This window comes from Choloepus didactylus, chromosome 17 (genome assembly GCF_015220235.1).
Source record: "Choloepus didactylus isolate mChoDid1 chromosome 17, mChoDid1.pri, whole genome shotgun sequence".
Taxonomy (NCBI): Eukaryota; Metazoa; Chordata; class Mammalia; order Pilosa; family Megalonychidae; genus Choloepus; species Choloepus didactylus.
The window spans coordinates 27,609,019-27,632,511 of NC_051323.1; the positions used below are offsets into that span (position 1 = coordinate 27,609,019).

Here is a 23,493-nt window from a genome sequence, read left to right on the forward strand (position 1 = left end):
CTATAACCCAGCAAGGGAATGAGAAAAACAGATAACCTAAAATAACTACGTTTCTGTGAACTTGTTCCTACCATACCCACCAGAAATTAACAAACCTTAGTCATACCTGAGCATTCCCAGAACGTTAAATTTACTCCCGATAACTTATCTGCTCTTATTAGGTTATCGTTCCCCCTTCACTATTTGCTATTTATCACTAGGTCCCCTACATTCTACATTATAAACCACTTATTTTACATTTTTCAGTGTTCACATTAGTGGTAACATATAGTATTTCTCTTTTTGTGCCTGGCTGATTTTGCTCAGCATTATGTCTTCAAGGTTCATCCATGTTGTCATATGTTTCACAACATCATTTTTTCTCACTGCCGCTTAGTATTACATTATGTGTATGTACCACATTTTATTTATCCACTCATCTGTTGAAGGACATTTGGGTTGTTTCCACCTCTTGGCAATTGTGAATAATGCTGCTATGAACATTGACATGCAGATATCAGTTCGTGTCACTGCTTTTAGATCTTCTGGGTATATACTGAGAAGTGCAATTGCTGGATTGAAGGGTAACTCTATTTCTAGTTTTCTAAGGAACCACCAGAGTGTCTTCCAGAGTGGCTGTACCATTATACAGTCCCACCAACAGTGAATGAGAGTTCCAATTTCTCCACATCCTCTCCAGCATTTGTAGTTTCCTGTTTGTTTAATGGCAGCCATTCTAATTGATGTGAGATGGCATCTCATTGTGGTCTTAATTTGTATCTCTCTAATAGCTAGTGAAGGAACATTTTTTCATGTGTTTTTTGGCCATTTGTATTTCCTCTTCAGACAACTGTCTTTTCATATCTTTTTCCAATTTTATAATTGGGCTGTCTGTGCTATTGTCATTGAGTTGTAGAATTTCTTTATATATGCAAGATATCAGTCTTCTGTCAGATACATGGTTTCCAAATATTTTTTCCCATTGAGTTGCTTAGCCTTCACTTTTGAAAGATATTTTCTCTGTGACAGACCTTTTTTTTTTTTTTAATTGCAGCACTTTAATAATGCCTTAACACTGTCTTCTAACCTGCATAGTTTCTGAGGATTGAATTTTGGTCATTGCTCTTCGGTACATCATGTACCTCTTTTTCTCTGGATGCTTTTAATAATTTCTCCTTATCATTGGTTTTCAACCATTTGATGATATCTTTTGCAATGGTTTGTGTGAGTGTGCATGTCTATTTACCCTTTTATCAGCTCTTTGACCTTCTTGAATCAGAGTTTATCATTTTTATCAACAAAATATTTTCAGCCATATTACTTCAAGTAATTTTTTTCTATCACCCCCTCTCACCCTTCTCTCATCTGCAATTGCAATTACAAATAATATTAGGCCACTTGGTATTACCCAACATGTCATTGAAACTCTGTTGTTTTCTTTCTTTTTCCAGTTTTTTTTTCTTTGTATGCTTTATTTTGGCTAGAATTTATTGCTGTATCTTTAAGTTTACTGGATTTTTTTCTTATGTGTGTCTAATCTTCTGTTAATCCTATCCAGTGAAGTTTTTGTTTCAGATGTAATTTTTTTAACATAATTATCATAATTTTTGTTATGAGGAAGGACTCTATTTTCCAAAACAGTAAATTTAGTAGGAAGAATGACATTGTTTTACATTTTTGCAAATCACTTTAAGGTCCAGCTTAATGTAAGACAGCTGGATTCTCCTATATCTTCTGCATTTAGTTGTTGACATCACATCACGCAGCCTCTGAAAAATTCTACTGTATACTTGCAAGACACTGAGAGTGACAAAGGCAAATGATATCAGATGTAATTTTAATCTCCAGAAATTCAATTGTTTAAATCCTATATCAATGCTGTTGGATGCTGATTCTGTCTGTCATTCCTGGCTTTGTTTCTGTTGACTCGCTTTTCTCCTGTTCATGGATCACATTCTCCTGCTTCTGTCCATGTGTCATAATTTTTTATTAGATGCAAGGCATTAGAAATTTGACCTTGTTGAGTGCTTGATTTTGTTGCATTCTTTTAAAGAGTGCCATATTTTTTCCTAGCAGGAATTACTTGTGGCTAAGTTTGATCCATTTCAGGCTTGTTTTTAAGCTCTTTATGATGGGTCTGGAATAAGCCTTTATTTTGGAGCTAAATTTGCCTCATTTCTAAGGTCTACCCTCTCCTGAATGTCCCATATATTCAATGAGGTCTCTTCACTCTGGCTGGATTTCCAGTCCCATATGGGCTTCCCTATGATTGTTCTTTCCTTGGAAGTTATTTTTGCCAGGCCAAAGATTCAAGGGAAACTCTCCGCAGATTTCTGTAACTCTTTCTCCACATAACTCACTCCTCTCTGGAACTCTGACCTACAAATTCCAACCACCTTGGCCTCCTTGAACTCCTATTTCTACCTACTCAATCCAGTAAGATTTGGGGGTTCACGCTTTCCTTCTCTGCATGGTAGTCTGGAAATTGCTCCTGATAGAATGCCTGTGTGATATTAGGGTTCATCTCCTTTGTTTCCCTTTAATAGGGATCATAGTACAGCACTGCCGATTGTCTAATGTCAGAAAAAAGTCATTTTCTATATTTTGTCCATTTTTCTAGTTGTTTATGCTGCATTGGTAATTCCAGATCCTGTTACTCTCTCATGGCCAGAAGTGGAAGTCCAGTTATATACATTTTAATCATATATGTTTAAATAACTAACAAGCTATACTTTAACACAAATGTGAGTCTGCCTTTTGTCTGCACTACTTCTCTGAAAAAATTCTCACTAAGGCCAGGAGTTACTACCTCAATTTCTAGATCATGGGGAAATAAGGAGGGAGTGTCTCCTATGGCAACCAGGGAGGCAAGAAGATATTCAGAGGGGCTTGGGCAGCTTATATTAGCCAACAATGATTTCATAGGGAAGTCTATAGATATTTTTCAATGGGTATGGCCTTACTGATGTGTGCTAGCTACTTCCTACTAGTACTTCTTATGCATTTTCGTGATCTTCCTGCCAGTCCCTTAAGTACTGGTGTTTCCCAGGGGTGCTATTATTCACCACTCCTTTTCTGCTGTGTATATTCTCCCTCACCCATTCCCATAATTTCAACTACTATCTCTATATTGATATATTCCAATTATATCTTCTGTCCAGATCTCTTCTCTTTCTAGAGGCTTAGAGTCATATATATATATATATATAGAGAGAGAGAGAGAGAGAGAGAGAGACTGCCCACTCCACTTCTCCACTTAGATGTCCCAGAGTTATCTCAAACTCAACATGCCCAAAGTGAACTCATCAAATTTCCACTCAAAACTGGTTCCTTCTCTTGTATTCTCTAACTCAGTGAATGGCATCACTAGCTTCTAATCACAGAAACCAGAAATCTGGGAGCTGTCCTTGACTCTTTGCTATAGACATCGTGGTCCCCTTCTCGGCATCTATTCTTTTTTGTCTGGGTCATCATCTCAGTTTTCATTGGGATATCCATACTCCTTGCTCTAGTTTGCTAATGCTGCCGGAATGCAAAACACCAGAAATGGATTGGCTTTTATAAAAGGGGGTTTATTTGTTTACACAGTTACAGTCTCAAGGCCATAAAGTGTCCAAGGTAACACATCAGCAATTGGGTACCTTCACTGGAGGATGGCCAATGGCGTCCAGAAAACTTCTGTTAGCTAGGAAGGCACGTGGCTGGCATCTGCTCCAAAGTTCTGGTTTCAAAATGGCTCTCTCCAAGGACGTTCCTCTCTAGGCTGCAGTTCCTCAAAAATGTCACTCTTAGTTGCACTTGGCGTATTTGTCCTCTCTTAGCTTCTCTGGAGCAAGAGTCTGCTTTCAACGGCTGTCTTCAAACTGTCTCTCATCTGCATCTCCTGTGCTTTCTTCAAAGTGACCCTCTTGGCTGTAGCTCCTCTTCAAAACATCACTCACAGCTGCACTGAGTTCCCTCTGTTATGTCAGCTCATTTATATGGCTCCACTGATCAACCCAGACCCACCCCGAATGGGCAGAGCAACACCTCCATGGAAATTATCCAGAGTCATCACCGACAGCTGGGTGGGGTGCATTCCAAAGAAAAACTCAAAGAATTACAATCCAATCAACACTGATAATGTCTGCCACACAAGATTACATCAAAGATAATGGTGTTTGGGGGACATAATACATTCAAACTGGCACACTCCTCATCACAGCCCATGTGCTTTTGGAGCAGCTGGCTCCTTTGGCACTAAGGGCAGGGCATATATCTTAGTCCTAAAATAATAAGCCTAACACCATCCCCTAGTCACCTTTCTAAGTTCATGTATGGACATGCAACTCAAGTCTTTAAGCCTCTGATAAAAGAGTTTTCTCTTCTTTCCAAAAGAACTTCCAGAAGGGATTGTCTCTTCTGGTCTCTTCTTGGACCCACATGGGAATACTTATAGCACAGGAGTTGTTGGCAACCTCATTTAACCACAAACCTAACACTACAGAAGGAAAAGCAATGAGACAAGAAACACGACCTTAATGACATCACCAAACTGTTGAGTCATCCAGCCCTGAAGGCTGTCTTTTCACTGGACTTTCTAGCTGGATGGGTCAATAAATCTCCTTTATTGGCTATGCTAGTTAGAGTGGATTTTCTTCTGCTTTCAACAAAAAGCATCATAACTGATAACTTATCCTCCACTCTCTACCCCCAAATACAGGCAATTATTCACCAGATTCTATTAATTCTATCCCCTAATAATGTGTGATTGCTCTCCATTCTGTCTCCTGACACTGCCAGTGCCTTAGTTCAGGGTCTCTTCATTTATTTTTCTTTCTGTAATACTATAACAGGCTCCAGTCATGCCACACTCCACAGAGTGACCTTTCTAAAACATATTTACTATCCATTTTTATCTGCTTTTAACCCAGGTGTGGTTCTCCATTGCTTCCAGAAAAAATGTTCATGTTCCTTAGCATATTGTACAAGATTCTTTATGATCTGCACTCTCCCCCTACCTTTTCAGTGTCTCCTTTTGTTATTCCCCCCAACTTCCACCATTCTACCACCAGAAATGCTGAACTATTAGCTGAAACAAAGTACAGTTTGGTTTCACACCTCTGGGACTTTGCACTTCCCACTCCCCCAGCTTGGAATGTTCTCACCCACTTCTTTCCCCCCGCCTCCCCTACCAAAATTCACAAACATTTTTACTCCTAGTCATCCTCAAGTCCAAATGTTCTTTGAGGCACTTCCTGACCATGGTCTAGTCTGGGGTAATTTTGTATACAAAGCACCTGGTGCACTTGCCTATTATAGTGCTTGTCACACTGAGTCTGTATGCACTTTGAAACCAAGGAATGTTTCTTTTATTTTCTCATATGTCTACTTCTGGGGCCTAATAAAGCACCTGGGATACAGCAGATGTTCAATTAAGTAATTTGTGAATGAATGAATAATTAGATGATCTGTAGAAATAAAGATTTCTGATCTTCAGACTCTATTTGAGACTTTCCCTGATCTAAATTTGTTTCTAATTTCTAAGCATTGCTCTTTTTGTTCCAAGGTGTGGGGGTTTAGGAAGGAAACAAAACAGCTTGGTACTGGTTGCTCTTAGCCCTCTGGAGATCCAGTTATGTGTCCTGTCTCACCATAGAACTTGACTGCCTATTCATACCTGGGTGCCCAGTATGGGTGCAGACTTAGCTGACCAGTCCAGCAACATACTCATACCTTGATTCAGACTTCTTTTATTGCCAAATTAAAGTTTGTCAATATAAATATGGTAGCCAAATTTTCAACTTTCCACTTAACTTTGAACTTACAGGTAGTTTACAAGATTTGTATTTCATAAAAATTGTAGGCCTAAAACGAACCAATTTGGATTATTTTACACTAATCAATTAAAATATAGTGATCTTAACCCTGAACATTACCTTTGCTGTCCTTAAAATTAGATGTGACTAGTTGAAGAAATTATGTGATTCTGATAGTGGTAATGTTAAATCACTGGAAGCAACTACATTTCTACAAATTTTAGATAAAGAATTTTGAATTTAAGACAGACAGGATTTGTTTGAGGGAACCCAGGAAAGAGTCATTTGTGCTTCAGAAAGACTTTAATATCAGGAGGAAGTTAGGTTTCATTGGACACTTTAGAATGGTGAGGTAAGGAGTTGGGGGTGGAGCGAAGTGGGATGGACTGCCTAAGGGCCGGATCCCCAACAGTACAATAACACAAGACAGGCCTTGTTTAGTCAACAGCAACACTGAACGTGCTCTCTTCGTTACTGTGTCGCTGATCAAGGGTAACGAGAGCCCCGCCGAGACTCTCTTCCGAGCATGCGCAGTGCCGAGCGAGCCCGGAAGGGTCCGCAACAACAATGTACTGTATGCCTTTTTTCTTCAGTCAGAGAACTACAACTCCCAAGAGCCATCTCAGCTTCGCGTCACCGCCTCCCGCTGTGGCCCTACCTTGTTCCCTCCCTTGGTCCCGCCCTCCCGATAGTCCCCTCCCCTCCTTCCCAGTGTGTGTCAGTGACCCAGAGGCGGTGTGAGGCGGACGGGACCGTTGAGGGGCGCCGCCGCCGCCGCCGCCTCCGCCGTCAGCACCATCCCTGCCGCGCGATCGGATTTGTCTCCAGCCCTCCGGGTGCGCGCCACAAAGCGGGCTGCGCGCTTCTCCCTCCGCCCGCGTCTCCTCAGCGCTCGGCGCCGTGGTCAACTTCCCCTTGCCGCGTCTCCTCAGCGCTCGGCGCCGTGGTCAACTTCCCCTTGCCGAGCTTGGCCGGCTGGCGAGGAAGGCGGCGGTGGAGGCACACCAGGCTGTCTCCTCGCGCTCCACACACACACACACACACACACACACACACACACACGTATACACACACTTCACCCCCTCGATCCGGGTCTCGGGGACCGTACTGGGATTCCGGCCACCAACATTTGTCCGGTGAGTGTGGCGGCGGCGGCCACGGTACGCCGCTGGAGGGAACGCGGGGGGCCCGGGGGCGGAGAGGGGGGTGCGGGAAGGGCGGGCGCGCAACTTCCTCGGCAGCTTCCTCCGGCGGCCGGCCGGCTCTCCCCGCCCGCCGCGCGCCCCTGCGCGGGGAGGCGGCCGGGAGCGGAGTTCGCGGCGCCTACATCCCGCGCTCTTGCGGGAGGAAGCGCCTTTGTCAGGAGCCGGTCTGGCGCGCCCTCCCCCACCGCCTGGGAGCAGGGCGCGCGGCGGCCAACTCCGAGTCCCCGCGCCCCCGGCCGCGCTCTCCTGCTGCCTGAGGGGAGCTGTGCGGGCGCCCTGGAAGAAAAGAGAAATGAAAGAGAAACAAAGGGGGCGATGGGTTTTTCTTTTGTTTGTGCGAATCTGATAACTTCTTTCCCCTCCCTTACATAACGCAGCTTCCAAGTTAGTCATTCTTTTTATTGTTACGATGACTGTCATCATCTCTGTGCGTCTCTCGCATCCCCTTTCATCTTTGGATCTCAGTGCATTTTTAAAACACTAATTAATTACACCTCCGGGGTCCTTATGAAGCAGGTTAATAAGCCCGTTTCCGTAAGTGGGTAAACTGAGGTTCGGAAGAGCTATAATTGATGAATACGTTTGATCTTCTACCGCGCCTGGTGTCTGAGGATCTGAAAACATTTATGAGTAATAACTCGTTCTCGAATGCCCCGTGGAGAAGTTAAGGATGCTCATTTTACTTACAGGATAACTGAAGTCTAAACGAAGCCTGGGTAATTGTTAGGTAGTTCATTCAATAATAATTCTTACATAGTGTCTTGAATCTTAAAACCTCAAAGGACTTCTTGAAAAATTCCCCGACTTGGAAAATCTTAAACTCGCTTCACCATCTACTTTTATTTTTACACGTGCAGGAGTCTTGTGAGGCAAGAGAGAGATGATGCAGGAGGCAGAGATTTTTAAGTGACCATTTAACAGGTTTTACTCACTTCACACAAGGAAATGTCTTGATGTTAACAGCACCTACAACCTTCCATAGTTTAGTCATCAGAGTATGCCAACAAATAATATTGAACTCCTTATGGATAAAAGGCTGGTTGTGCTAAAGACTGAAGTTTTAAGTATAAGGAAAGGTCATCTGTTCGTTTTGGTTCAAAGGGTGTTTACTTTTCCTTACTTGCAAGATGCTGTTTTGTGTTCTTTTCATAGCAGACGATCTTTTGTTTCAGAATTGGCTTTGTGTTTTTCTGCATTGAATATGTATTACTATTATAATTGAGGAGAAATGTTCAGTGTTTTATTATTATTATTCAGTTTTCATAGTATTGCGAATTTAAATTTTTGAATTGTGGAGAAGGTTCAGTTGTTTCAGCGCTGTTTCAGTTCACGGTATGTTTTGTTTATAGCTTACAGAGAAAATGTTTTCTCAGAGCAATCAGATTTGCATCCTTCAAAGCACTGTCATTATACAAAGACGGCATATGAATTCTATATACTTTTTACTCAGGCCAACAGCTCTTATGGAGTAAAATAATTAACTCTGATGGCAAGTTTGTTTTAGAAGCTGAACAAAACTGGAAGGTATTAACAACTACGAATCAAGCATCATTTCTGCTAGTTATTTTCTGAGGTGACTAATGATCAGAACGGTATAGTAACAGTACTTTCATATATCCTAAGTTCTTCTTAAATTTAATTTTGTGTTGCATGTTGCCCCCAGATTTTAGATTCTGGTAGTTGCATCAGAAAATGGAAGGGAGAAAATCTGCTATTTTAGTATTTTTCCCCAAGCCTCTAACTTGTTCCCTTTCTCTAGTATGTTAAAAGAGTTGGAAAATAGAACAGTTAAATGTGTGAAAAGTTGCATATAGTGAAGTGATTATAATGCCTGGTGTAATAAGTTTACAGCAAACTGTCACCTTTATTTTTAGCATGATAGAAGTATTGTAATGTGATAGTAATGGTTTTTATTGACTTGAAAAAAGTAAGCTGGGAATTGTGCCTTAGCAGCAGATTTTTGGAGGGGGTGGTGATCTATGCTCTTTAAAACTGGCAGTTGAGTGACCTTATAGTTGGTTATGTTGAAATGTTTCTCTAGCATTTACAAACCAGATTTACCAGGGGCATTTGAGCTTCTAATACTGTCTTTGCTCACTCACTATAGAGTTCAAAGGCAGGAGTTAGTGCTGACTGTTAAAGTCTGGCATTACAGGTTTCCTAATTTCTTTGTGACCTCTTAAAAGAAATGACTGAAAAGTACTTGTTAGGTTACTGGGTTTAGTACTGCTGAATGCTACTGATGCAGGTTTCAAGGGGAAGCCTAAGTATGTTCCTATTTGACTAGTTCCCGTTTCCTTTCAGGCTGTCAAAACACTACTTTTATATTAAGAGTTTGTCATTTCAGAACACAGTTTACTGTGGTTGTCCAGCAAGTCAGGTGCTAAGGACTACAGTAGTTCTACTTTGTGAACAAACATCAGCCAGAAGTTTCTGTAGCTGATAAAGATTTTAAGCCAAAAAAACTAAGAATTGAAAACTATCTTTCGAACATACATTGCATACATCTTACCATGGCACATCAATCTAGATCTAATCTAATATTAAGTTAGAAAGGCTTATATGGATTATTTTATTACATATATTATATTACATATATTTAACTGTACATAATACATTAAAAGTAAAAATACATACATATATATGACAAATATATGATGGCACTGAGATTGTCCTAGGAGTTTCTTTGGAAAAATTGTTATTCCAAAAGTTGTATTTATGTCTTTTAATCAAAAAGAATAAAAAGATAAGAGCCAGAGAAAGAAGGAAGAAAATCAACAGAGTGATGAAAATCTGATGATGTTTTTAAAGACTACAAAATTAAAGATTCTTGGCAGCATTTGTGTGTAAGGGATGGAATTCTAGCTTAAGTCTATAAACAGTAAATTCCTCTTAGCACTTTCTGTTTATAGATTTCTAGCCATCTTTTCCAGATCCCCTCTAAATATATCACAGAGGAGAAGTAAATAGAAGTCATTCTTTCGAGGGATTTGGGTTTTGGGGGATTTATTTATTTATTTATTTATTTATTTATTTTTATTTTTTTATACGTGTGGTGGTGATGGTGGGGGCAGTTGTTTTTTTTTTTTTCAGTGTTGACCTCTACCAGAAAGCTATCCTGGACTAATGTGTGGGAGCCTCAAGAAAAATATTGGCCACTGAAAGCTTTGGATATGATTTCAAGTTCTGCCACTAGCTTTTCTTCCTGTTGTCTCAAATAGATAACTTACTTGAATATTTTTCCTTGTATAGGCTGAAAATAGTTGCCTAATATTCTACACTTATTAGGTCCTAAATAATTTTTTGCTGTTGTTGCTTAATGAATTTACAAATAATAAAGAGAAAGCACAAAATTTCTTGAATTAAGTATCAGGGAATTTCTGATTTTTTTTCTTTTTAATAGAAATAAGTAATCTAAACATATGAATGTCTCATTGGGGCTTCTCAATTAGCATAGCTGCTTTCAGAAATAAACTTAAAGAAAAGAGCTTCAGCAAATAATTTAAGAGAAATGAATTGTAAATAATTCTAAGAAGACCTGTTTTTTCAGGCTGTTGCACAAGATGTTTTAGATTCTTTTTTGGCACAGTAAACTAAATTTCAGAGAACAGTTCTACATAGTACTCCTTGTATCACCCTACAGGAAAATATGTGTTGCTAGTATCTATAAATGGGGAAAATCTTAACATCTATCATCATCCCCCAGTTAATCTTGAGCATTCGTTTGGTACAAAAAAAAAAAATGTTTTTTATTCAGTACTCATGTAATTTATTTCCTTTCCAAAGAATTTATTGCTGATTTTTATTTTATAAAGAAACCTCTTGGGGTGTTGCTAGTTATAAAAATATGTAGTACCCTCAGGTTCCCAGCATCTTCTGCAGTTCTTTTTTGTATTATCTTCTTGGCTATAGTTTGCTTTTTCCCCTAAATTGTCTAAAATAAGCAAAGAAATGTTTAAACCTACTTAACAAGAAATATAATCAGTAATTCATCAAGCTAAATTTCAACATACAAGGTGCATTGAAATGTTTAGAGATAAAAGTACACTTCTTTTTTTTTTTTGAGGGAGGCTAAAGCAGGGATAGCAAGTAGATTTCACCGTGGATGCCAAATCTGATTGCTTGGTGGGTGTCTGTCTGGAATACTGTGTTTAGAAAATTGGGGGGCCTAGTTCAGAATCAGCAGGGAAGTGCTGTGATTAACTGTTTTTGCCATTTGTTAGTTTTCCAGTGGGCTTTTGGCATGGTGCCAAATATTCATTCTGTTTTTATTAGGTCCTTTTATGTATCAGGCACTAGGCTAGGTGCTAATATCGCACAAAAGACTGAAATCTCTGCCTTCATGGTGCTTACATTCTAACAACAAAACACAGACAATAAAGTAGATAAGTAAAATATTTCTTGTATTAAGGACAAATAACCTGTTTGTTCATGTAAGAAATAATAAGGGGAGGGTGATTAAAAGAGACTTAAGAGATATATCAGCCAAATGCAATGTACGGACCTTAGTTAGACCTGATTTGAGCAAACTAACTGTAAAAAGACATTTATAATAAAATTGGGGAAATTTGGATATTGACTGGATGTTTGATGAAAAGGAATTACAGTTTTTTAGGTGTGATAATGAATTATGGTTTTTTAAAAAGTTCTTACCTTTTAGAGATACATAATGAATTTATTAAGATGAAATGATACAATTAAACTAATTTGGAGGGAAGAGGAGTATAGATGAAATAAGATTGGCCATATAGAGAAAATTGTTGAGGGATACATGGGGTTTCATTACATTCTCTCTACTTTTGTGTATGTTTGAGGTTTTCCATAATAAAGTTTTACACACACACACAAGAAAATAAAGAAGGGAAGAGGAAGAGGGAATATGTGGAATGCGGGTATGGATTAGGGGGAGAGTGCAGTTTTGAAGGGTAGGCATAAAAGACGTCATTGAGAAGGGGATAGATAGTTGAGTAATTACCAAGAGTTGAGGGAGCAAATGTTGCAGGTAATATTGAAGCAGAAGATGCCCACCAGAGGCAACAGCCAGTACAATGGGCCTGAGGTGGGATCATGGCTAGAATGCAAAACTGCAAGAAGACCAGTGTAGCTGGATTAGAGTGAATGAGAGAGAGTAGCAGGAGACAGAGTCAGAAGAGTAAAGGAAGGTAGAGGAGACCAGATAGTGTGAGGCCTCGTTGTCCATCCTTCTTTAAAGTAAGAATATTTATTTTATACACTTACCTAAAATAACAGTTCTACTTTAGAGTAGTGACCCTAGAAACTATACACTTACTCTAACAACACTAGCATTACTCAGAGTATTTTTGGATCTTCTTTTTTTTAAAATTGCCTTCTAAGTGGGATTAAGAACCACACATGAAAATAACTAATTACTTTATATTTGCTCCTTGTTTTCAAGGGAAAAGGAGGTAATAGCTACATGATATCTCATTTTATCAGATATGACTCAGAATTTTGACAGAAAATAGGAAATAAGGCTATTTCTAAAAATCAGATCCACCCATGCACTAAAGAGGAATTTTAATAATGTTCTGGGCAACTGTAACATCATTTGGAATAAGGGTATAACCTCTCGGAATGGGTAATATGGAAGGGATTACACTCCCTTGGATAACCAGCACAAGACCATGTACATTTCTTAAAACTTAAGTACTCACAACAGTCATTGCAGGTAAGTTTCTTTTATATATCAGGTATTCAAAACTAAAGAAATGGCGTCTATATTGTAGTGAAATTGTGTAACTTCTTGTTACTACTACATACACTGAAAGACTATAACACATTTAGTATTAGAGATGAATCTGGCTCTCAAGTCTTTTTCTTGTATTCATGCTTTGTTTCTCATTTTAGTAGCTGTTTCCATAATATGCATATTTCCCAGAAAGAAACACTTTTTATCTTTATTATTAAAATTGTAGAAAATTGGCTTTCATCCAAATGTTTGAAAGTCGCAAAAACCTCATAAATAAGGATCGTTTTAATTTTTTTATCTTCTACTTACAGGACGGTATACATGTAGAGATAACTAGTTTTAAATGATTAGTACACTACTTCATTCCAACCTGAAAAAAGCAGAGTTGTTTCAGTGATTTTTTCTTTACTAGTAACATTGAATAAAGATAACCATTCTTTTATCTAGTTAGTTATGTATAATGGGGGGGGCACAATGTTTCTTTTGTATTTTAACCAATAATATGTAGAATTTAATGAGATTTAGTAGAGTTTGTGAACTTTTATTATACAATAAGTTGCACTGTGACCGCTAAGAATATAAGAATATAACTTTATAAGGAATACTTTAACAAAGCTTCCTATTTTAAACTTTTTTAGTAAATTGTTTGGAATCTAGTTCTTTAATTCACTCAGTTTTTGTCCTTTTGATATAGATATAGCCAGCCCCTTTTTTCATATACTGCACGTACTACCAAGATAAGCTGCTAGACTGTGCTTTAAACACTAGCTCATTAGCATGGAACACAGAACCCATGTTTAATTCCTGGGATTTCCATTAATTCTGAAAGTCTTTAACAAACTATCTTTGATTCATCTATAAAATTAAAATGACAGTAGTTTTTCATAAAGGACTTTGAAATTGTTTTATGATGGTGACCATACTAAAGTATGGTTTATTTTAGAAATAGTTTTCAGTCTGTTGATTTGATTTGGTGGTAGGATTATGAATGTTTTTCATATCCATTTTTGTGGAATAAACAAATAACTTAGGATGGAGGAAGAAAAGAAAGAGGGGAATGGGAGGGAGCGAAAAGAAGGAAGGAAAGAAAAAACTGGCTTTTACAAAATAGTAAACATGACCATGCATACTTCTTATATCCATGATACAAGATCTACTTAATTAAAACTAGGATAGGTCTAAATTCTATTTAAGTATTCATAACCTAATGAGCTAAGAGGCAAAATTATAAATTAAGTGGGTACTAGTAATAATAATACAGCTTCCACTTAAAAGAAGTTGCTTTGCAAAAGGGACATCTTATGTTTCATGTTGTCTAAACGTTATGACCAAGATAAAGCCTATACTTAATTTTGGAATTAATAATAATAATGATTAACAATAATTGACAATTATTTGAAAGTTCAATGTGTTGCTTAATCTCTGTAGATTTTTGCAGCATAGGTTTCCAGTTTATTCCTTCAGCTTGTGCATTGCAAGATATTGATAATTCATGTCTCTGCTTCTCTCATTTCAAATCTCTTCATCAGTCTGGCTGCTGTTCTCTTAATTGTTCATCACCAGCTTTAGTCATGTCCTTTGCTCTTGCACAGTGTTTTCTGTTTCTCTGCCATTTTTTTATATTTATAAAGTGGACTTGGAATGAATTAGGGCCTTATAGAAGTGACACTGTAGATGTCAAGTGCTCCACTTAACTTTTCCTATTTGTGCCTTACCTACTATCTTCTCTTTATCTTTCCTTGCCTAGGTGTCTTCTGGTAAAGATGCTGTAGTCTATCAACTAGGCTCTAAGAGGTAACTATTTGACCTATAAGATACAATAATTTTTAACTGAATAATGTAGGAAACAGTAATAAACTCCAGTAATAAGGTTTGAAAGCCTTATGAGTTAATTGTGCTTCCATCCAAAATTTATACCTAAGCTAGCCAAGTGTTATTAAAATTAATAGCCTACCAGAATTTCAAGATATTGTCAGCACTTGGTGTTCATTGTTTTCTTTTCGGAAATTGTCAGGTAATTGGGACTTTATCATTACTGTAATAATAGTTAATCAAAAGTGGTAGATCTTGGGGAAAAATGTCTCTGGATTTCTGTTGCGCTTCTTTTTGACAGTCAAGAAGAAAGGATTAAAAAGATGTAATGTGGTAAGGAAAGTATATAACTTCTTTCTTCCATGGTAATGAGTTATGACATGATTGGCTCTGATTTTTTGCTAGTTAGTAGTTGCTCACTAAAGTTAACGTATCAGTTGATTTAATCTTTTGAAGGTGAAATTAAGTTTAATTTCATTTTTTAACAAGAAGTGAAAACAATTGGAGGTGCTTTGTTGGTTCTTCAAAACCTTAGTGCTGTATTCTTGGTTCTTGGCAGATACTACCACAGTACTTCGTGTTCCCCTGGGTTTATGCCAGATTTAATGAACTGCATGTATTGGAAGCACTAAACGCTGATTTTATAAAATTTTAGACTACGGTTAACATTATGGATTTTTCTTCGAATTGTTTCTCACTGCATACTTTAAGGACCGAAACATCCAAATTACAAAACTAGTTAAGTTTATCATTCATGAGAAAATATATGTATCTTTTGTAAAGTAGTGGCTGTTTTTAATTAGAAACCACAGTCCTATAGGCAGACTTTCATGACGTGAAAGCTTCTTAGATTTACTTATTGCATTACAATACTTTTCATTTAAAAGGGAGTGATTCTGTTTCTGAGCTGGTCCTATCAGTTCAACAAAGGAGTGCTGATGAATTTTGAGGTGGGCTTCTAACCTGCCAACATAGAACAGATCTGTGACTTCAGTGATAATAGACATTTCAAAATATTCATCACTTACACTTAATCGACAACAACAAAACATCTTTTGCTAAAGCTTCTTGGTTGCATCTCTTTTAGAAATGGTATATCTGAATTTATTTGCATATAGTTAAGTTCTTAAAGATCAGTCTTTTAAGGCTTGAGCCAGAATTTACCTCCAAAAACATCTTTAAAATGGCTTTCAAAGAAGATTTGCTAGGTTTCAGAACTGAGTAGGCTGTTAATGATTCAGTAGGCCCCTGCAGATTCTCCTCCCACTCCTAAATTGAAATCTCCTAACGTAACATCTAGGTGCCCTGAGTCATCATGGCTAAGCTTCTAAAGAATTGTTGTATGGAAAAACTCACCATAAAGTGAAATTGTCAGAAAACAATCTGAGTCAGAGATCATTCATTGATCACAGTGATACAACCTGGAGATTGTGGACTTCATTTAAATCTTTGAATGTATTTACATGTATTTATTATAGAACTTGTAAATTGTGAAGTATTTATTCCCAGTTAAATTTTAATTGCTTTGATTTTTATTGCCTATTACATGAAAAGTATTTTACATTTTTCTTTGAGTAATTTTATCAGAGATGAGAAACATCATACAGGATTAAAAAAAAAATCACTATGCCTGAAGTCAAGAGACCTAGAGTTCTGGTCCATGTGACCTCGTTTATTTCACTTAACTTCTCTGGGCCTTAGTTTCCTTTTTTCTACAGGGTCAGCAACTCTGGCACTCATGCTGCCATCCCTCATTAAGACCCTTGGCAGATACAGTTGCAGACTGCTTTTTTTTTTTTTTTTTAATTCACTTTTATTGAGATATACCCTACAATCATCCACAGTGTACAGTCACCTGTTCACAGTACCATCATATAGTTGTGCATTCATCACCCCAATTTTTGAGCATTTTCCTTACTTCAGAAAGAATAAAAATAAGAATGAAAATAAAAGTAAAAAAGAACACCCAAAGCATTCCACACACACACACACACACACACACACACACACACACACACACACACACACACACACACACACACCCAATCCCACCCTATTTTCTCATTTAGTTTTTGACCCCATTTTTTTATCTTCATTTTATTGAGATATATTCACATACCATGCAGTCATACAAAACAAATCGTACTTTCGATTGTTCACAGTACCATTACATAGTTGTACATTCATCACCTAAATCAATCCCTGACACCTTCATTAGCACACACACAAAAATAACAAGAATAATAATTAGAGTGAAAAAGAGCAATTGAAGTAAAAAAGAACACTGGGTACCTTTGTCTGTTTCTTTCCTTCCCCTATTTTTCTACTCATGCATCCATAAACTAGACAAAGTGGAGTGTGGTCCTTATGGCTTTCCCAATCCCATTGTCACCCCTCATAAGCTACATTTTTATACAACTGTCTTCGAGATTCATGGGTTCTGGGTTGTAGTTTGATAGTTTCAGGTATCCACCACCAGCTAACCCCAATTCTTTAGAACCTAAAAAGGGTTGTCTAAAGTGTGCATAAGAGTGCCCACCAGAGTGACCTCTCGGCTCCTTTTGGAATCTCTCTGCTACTGAAGCTTATTTCATTTCCTTTCACATCCCCCTTTTTTGACCCCATTTTGTACTCCTCTGTCCTTACACTGGATAAAGGGAATGTGAGCCACAAGGTTTTCACAATCACACAGTCACACCATGTAAGCTACATAGTTATGCAGTCAGCTTCAGACTGCTTTTTTTAAATTCAGTTTTATTGAGATATATTCACATACCATACAATCATCCAAAGTGTACAATCAGTTCACAGTATCATCATATAGTTGTGCATTCATCACCCCAACCTATTTTTTGAACATTTTCCTTGTACTAGAAAAAGTGAAAATAAGAATAAAAAATAAAATAAAAAAGAACACCCAAAACACTCCCCCACCCTATTTTTCTTTTAGTTTTTTGTCCCCATTTTTCTATCATCCATCCATACACTGGATAAAGGGAGTGTGATCCATAAGGCTTTCACAATCACACTGTCACCTCCTGTAAGCTACATTGCTATACAATCATCTTCAAGAGTCGAGGCTACTGGGTTGGAGTTTGATAGTTTCAGGTATTTACTTCTATCTATTCCAGTGCATTAAAACCTAAAAAGGGTTTTCTGTCTAGTGCATAGGAATGCCCACCAGAGTGACCTCTCGACTCCCTTTGGAATCTCTTAGCCACTGAAACTATTTCATTTAATTTCGCATCCCCCTTTTGGTCAAGAAGATGTTCTCAATCCCACAATGTTGGGTCCAGATTCATCCCCTAGAGTCATATCTCACGGTGCCAGGGAGATTTACCCCCCTGGGAGTCAGGTCCCATGTAGTGGGGAGGGCAGTGAGTTCACCTGCCAAGTTGGCTTAGCTGGAGAAAGAGGGCCACATCTGAGCAACAAAGAGGTACTCAGGGAGACTCTTAGGCACAATTATTAGCAGATTTAGTCTCTCCTTTGCAGTGTCGAGCTTCATAAGGGCAAGTCCTGTGATAGATGGCTTGGCATATGAAACCGTCAGTCCTCAGTTTGTGAGAACATCAGCAGCCATCCAGGTGAGGAAGCCCAGCACCTCTGTATTTTCCCCCAGCTCCTCAAGGAGGCCCTGTGTATATATTTTTATTCTCTGTCCAAATTACTTTGGGATGTGTTGCTATTTCACACTAACCTATGCAAACGTACCAGGTCTCACTTCCTATTAAAAGTTCCATGTAATTATGGTATTTGAATGAACTGCGCAAGTTAAATTGCTTAGGAAATACAGATCTTGCACCAACTAAACATCTCTTCCCTTGGTCAGACTGCTTTTTGATAGAGCATTGTCAGCAGCTGTATGGTCAGTGATCTAGATGAAATCTCTGTGTATAGCCTTCTAAAGTCTCTTCCAGTGCCAAGATTCCATGACTTTAAATAATTTGCATGTAGAAAGTCTCTCTTCTCAGTCTTTACTGTCTCTTAACAAGAAGCATTCAAAATTGAAACTTACTGTATGAATTTAAGAATTCTTTGGAGTCAGGGATAACATGTTTATGTTTTATGTAGTGATATTAAAAACTGGGGAGTATATGTTTGGTGGATATGAAGTATTTGTAAATAAAATTAATAAAAAAATCATTGAAGAAAATTCATGGGTATGCCTAAAATCCAAAATGGAGTGGAAACAGTTCAGAATGCTTAGTGATGACTTAATTTAAACTCATTTCATGACCTGGCTCATTTTATGACCCTTAATGTTTCTAAATAATCTTTGAACTCTCTTCACTTATCTTTTTTAAAAGAAAGATTTCAGCAAAGAATAGAATCCCAAGGGGCTTCAGTGTCAAGAAAAGATTTTTAGTAAAGGGAAATGGACTTGGACCCACTTGGACAAATAAATTGCCCCTCGTGTCTTTTGCCTTTTTTAAAACAGCTGGAGATATATTTTTAACTTAAAGTCCTAAATGTTCTGTGGCAAAAACCTCAGATTAGTGAAGTTCAAAATGCTGTTGTTTCTTTTAGGAGGGCACATAATGAAACAGAATGAACATTAGAGACAAGAGCCCTGAATTCTAGCTCAGCAAACTGCTTTTTAACCTGTTTAGTGTCTTCATCTATATAATGGTATCATACCAGTGCTTGTCCAGTTTTAATGTGTTATAAGAATTACTTGAGGATCATATTCAAATGCACATTCTGCTTCAGTAGGGCTGAATGGGGCTTGAGATTCTACATTTTTAATAAGTTCCCACATGATGCTGCTGTGGGCTGTGGACCAGATTTTTAAGTATAAGAATATAAAAGGTAATTTTCAGTGCTCCTCTTGGCTTAGAAGGTCTTGAAATCTTAACTCCACTTCTTTCTCTCCAACTCTTCCACAGCATCATTAAACTTATTCTTTCATCTTTTGATTCCTCTTGCTCTTAGACCAATTTCATCATCTGACAGCTTTATTAGTTTTACATGTTTCCCTTACCGGAACAAACCTCATAGATGGTTATTGCAGTTAGAGGTAAAGTAGTGTGATAAAAAGAAGTTTTGATTTGAAGAAAACTAGGCTTTAATCCTCCTACTCCTGATGAGCAGCTCTGTTACCTTGGTTAGTTGGTTCAGTTTACTTAACTTCTCAAGGTTCTGAATACCCTCCTAATAAGATTGTTGAAAAGAATAGAGATAATATATAAAGACCTCAGCACAGTGTCAAGCATAAAGACCCTGAGGTGGGAAAGAGTTCAATATATTTTAGAGGTGAAATGACAGGACATAGTGAGGGACAGACAGGGTATGGAAGGTGAGGGAGAAGGAGGTATTAAGAGGACTTCAGGGTTTCTAGTATGAGCAACTATTGGATTGACAGTGATTAACTGAAAAAGAAAAGACTAGGGATAGTACAGGTTGGAGCAAGGGATGGAGTCATGAGTTTAGTTTGTAAAGTTTGAGAACTGAAAAATAAATGTAGTTATTTCAATCCCCTGCTCTGGTTTCCCTCCTATGAAGTCTATTCCAAACTCTATCTTGGCTTATAAATCCTTTAAATAGTTGGCCCTGACCTACTTCTCTAGCTTCTTCTCCCTTCACTTTCCTTCATATACTGTGCTTAAGCCATACTGAAATTCTTACTGTTCTTGAAACACATTGGGGCCTTTGCATATGCTGTTATTGCCTGGAATAAACTTCCTTGGCTGAGGCTTGTTTTGTCCTTCAAAATCCATCATGAATATCACTTCACAATCTTCTCCAACTTCTCCAGACTCTTAGGGTCTCAGTCTTCTGTACTCCCTTAACGTATGATTAATACTTCTGTTAAAGCACTTATCACATTGAATTTGACCTTTCACTAAACTGTAAGCCACATGAGTATAGGTATTTTAAGCTTGTTGTCTTTGTGTTCCCAGAATCTACATAGGAGCTGTTCAGAAAATGAAAAAATGGGTGAATACTGTTGTTATCAAAGAGGCCTAACCCCAACCCCTGAACTGGGATGAATGTTTTTTTGTTTCATTAGGCCTGAGACATATGTCACTACTTTTACCGCATTATATTGACATTAAATTGTCTTACCTAAGTTTCTTAAGGGCAGGAATTGAATCTTAGTTTTCCTATTGCCTAATACAATGTTTAACTCGCAATCAGGAAAATTCCATTAAGTCAGATTCTTTGTGGAATCCCTCCCAAAAATGCCCTTGGTAAATGGGCATTCGTGGGAGCTGGAGTTAAGGGGAAGGACTGTCTAATGTACCTGTCAACTATCTCAAATGCTTCCTTTGAAATAGCTCTTGCTAAGGTCACTAATAATCTTTTTATTGCTAAATCCAGTGGACATTTTTTTTCAGTCTTCATCCTTCCTGACCTTTCAGCAGCATTTGACACTGCTGACCACTTATCCTTTTTTGAACCACTCTTCTTCACTTCCAGGACATCATATGCCATTCAGCAGGACTTTGATGGCTGTTGCTTTTTCTCACCCTTAGGAGTTGCTGCTACTCTTTTGGGTTCCTAAATGTTTGAATTCTTCAGGTCTTAGTCTTAGGCTCTTTTCTCTTTTTACTCTATATACTCTTTCCCTTGGTTATTAATTGCATCTATATGTTGAAGGTTACTAGATTTGTATTTCCAGCCCACATCTCTCCTTTAAGCTTTAGACTCGTGTATATGATTGTCTTAAAGATACCTCAAATTCCCATGCCCAGGTCAGACTGATGGGAGCCTCAAGAATTCCAGACTGCAGAAGTTTATGATGAATGCTTTATTACCCTTAATTAAAAGTTGATTTCCAACCTTGGCCAAAAAAAATTCTCTCTATCTCTTTCTATCTCTCTCTCTTTAATTAGAGAAATTGTAGCTTTACAGAAAGATATGCGCAAAACACGGAGTTCCCATATACCCTCCCCCATTTTTAGTATTTTGCATTAATGTGGTACCTTTGTTAGAATTGATGAGAGAATATTATTATAACGTACTGTTAGCTGCAGCCCATAGTTTTACATTAGGGTTCACTGTGTTGTACAGTCCTGTGGTGGTGGTTTCTTGTTTTTGTGTTTGTTTTTTAAATTTTTCTTCTAGTAACATACATACACCTAAAATTTCCCCTTTCAACCACATTCAAGTATATAATTCAGTGCTGTTAATTATATTCACAATATTTTGTTGCCATCACCATCATTCATTACCAAAACTTTTCCATCCTCCCAAATAGAAACTGCACCAATTAAGAATTAACTCTCTGTATTCTACTCCCACCCCAGCCCCTGGTAACCAGTATTCCAGTTTCTGATTCTATGAATTTGCTGATTCTAATTTTTTCATATCAGTGAGATCATTACAGTATTTATATGTAATGTATCTGGCTCATGTCATTCAACATGATGTCTTCAAGGTTCATTCATGTTCTTGTATGTATCAGAACTTCATTCCTTTTTACAGCTGAATAATATTCCATTGTGTGTAAATTATCACATTCTGTTTATCCATTCTTGTGTCAGTGGATGCTTGGGCTGCTTCCTTCTGTTGGCAGTTGTGAATAATGCCTCTATTAATATCTGTGTGCAAATATCTGTTCGAATGCCTGGTTTCATTTCTTTTGGGTATATACCTAGAAGTGGGAATGTCAAATCCTGTGGTAGTTCTATACTTTCTGAGGTACCGCCAAACTATTTTCCATAGCTAGCTACACCATTTTACATTCCCACCAACAATGAACTGTTGTTCCTATTTCTTTCTGTCCTCTGCAACATTTGTTATTTTTCATTTTTTTAATACTAGCCATTCTATTGGGTGTGAAATGGTGATTCATTGTGGTTTTGATTTGTATTTCCCTCATGGCTAATGATGTTAAGCATCTTTTCACATGCTTTTTAGTCATTTATGTATCTTCTTTGGAGAAATGTCTATTCAAGTCTTTTTTTAATTGGGTTGTCTTTTTGTTGTTAAGTTGTACGATTTTTTAATAAACTCTAGATATTACCTTATTGGAGATGTGGTTTCCAAATATTTTCTCCCATTCTGTAGGGTGTCTTTTTACTTTCATGATGCAATCCTTTGATTCACAAAAGTTTAAAATTTTGATGAAGTCCCATTTATCTATTTTTTTCTTTTGTTGCTTGTGCTTTTGATGTAGAGTCTAAGACAACATTGCCCAACACAAGGTCCGAAAAATGCGTCTATGCATTTTCTATACATTTTTTTCTAGGAGTGTTTTTCCAAGTTCTTATATTTAGGTCTTTGATCCATTTTGAATTAATTTTTATATATGGTATGAGGTAGGGGCCCACCTTCATTCCTTTGCATGTGGATATCCAGTTTTCCTGGCACCATTTGTTGAAGAGACTGTTCTTTCCCATTTGAGTGGACTTGTCAAAAATCAATTGTCCATAGACATGAGGGTCTCAGAACTTTCAGTTCAATTCTATTGGTCTATATGTCTTTCCTTGTGCCAGTATCATGCTGTTTTAACCACTATAGCTTTATAATAAAATTGGGAAGCGTGAGTCTTCCAACTTTGTTCTTTAAAAAAAAAGCTTTCAGGAAATAGTTGCCATACAATAGTGATCATTTCTAAATAATTGATAATATAAATGTTCAGTAAATAGAAATTGACTATCAGAAGGGCTCTAACAACAAAACCCTTATTGGGCTATTACTATGTGCTGTACACTTTGTTTAATCCTCACAACAACACTATGAGGTAGGTAATATTACTTCATTGAGAGGTGTTAGAGTATAAAGGTTACAAATATAGACTCTTAACCCAGACTGCTCAGGTTCCAATCATAGATGCCAGCCCTACCACTTATTAGCTCTGTGAACTTGGGCAACTTGCTGAGCTGATCTGGGCCTCAGATTCGTCATCTGTAAATAGTATAGCATAGCATAGCATAGCATAGCGTAGCATAGCATTGCATAGCATAACATAGCATAGTATAAAATACTTCTTATCTCCCAAGAACATTATTAGGATGTAAAGAATATGTAGAGCTCTTTG

The 23,493-nt window shown here is 37.6% G+C and overlaps 1 protein-coding gene across 3 annotated transcripts in view; it reads left to right on the top strand.

Annotated features, from left to right (window-relative positions):
- Positions 1-6,500: 6,500 nt before the first annotated feature.
- PELI1 (pellino E3 ubiquitin protein ligase 1) overlaps positions 6,501-23,493 on the top strand; it is a 74,400-nt gene continuing 57,407 nt past the window's right edge. For 2 of the 3 annotated variants that reach the window (XM_037806887.1, XM_037806888.1), the window contains exons 1-2: positions 6,501-6,913; positions 14,440-14,486. The gene's annotated coding sequence lies outside the window, so the exon portion shown is untranslated. The remainder of the gene's footprint in view (positions 6,914-14,439; positions 14,487-23,493) is intronic. The other variant, XM_037806886.1, reaches the window with a different exon arrangement.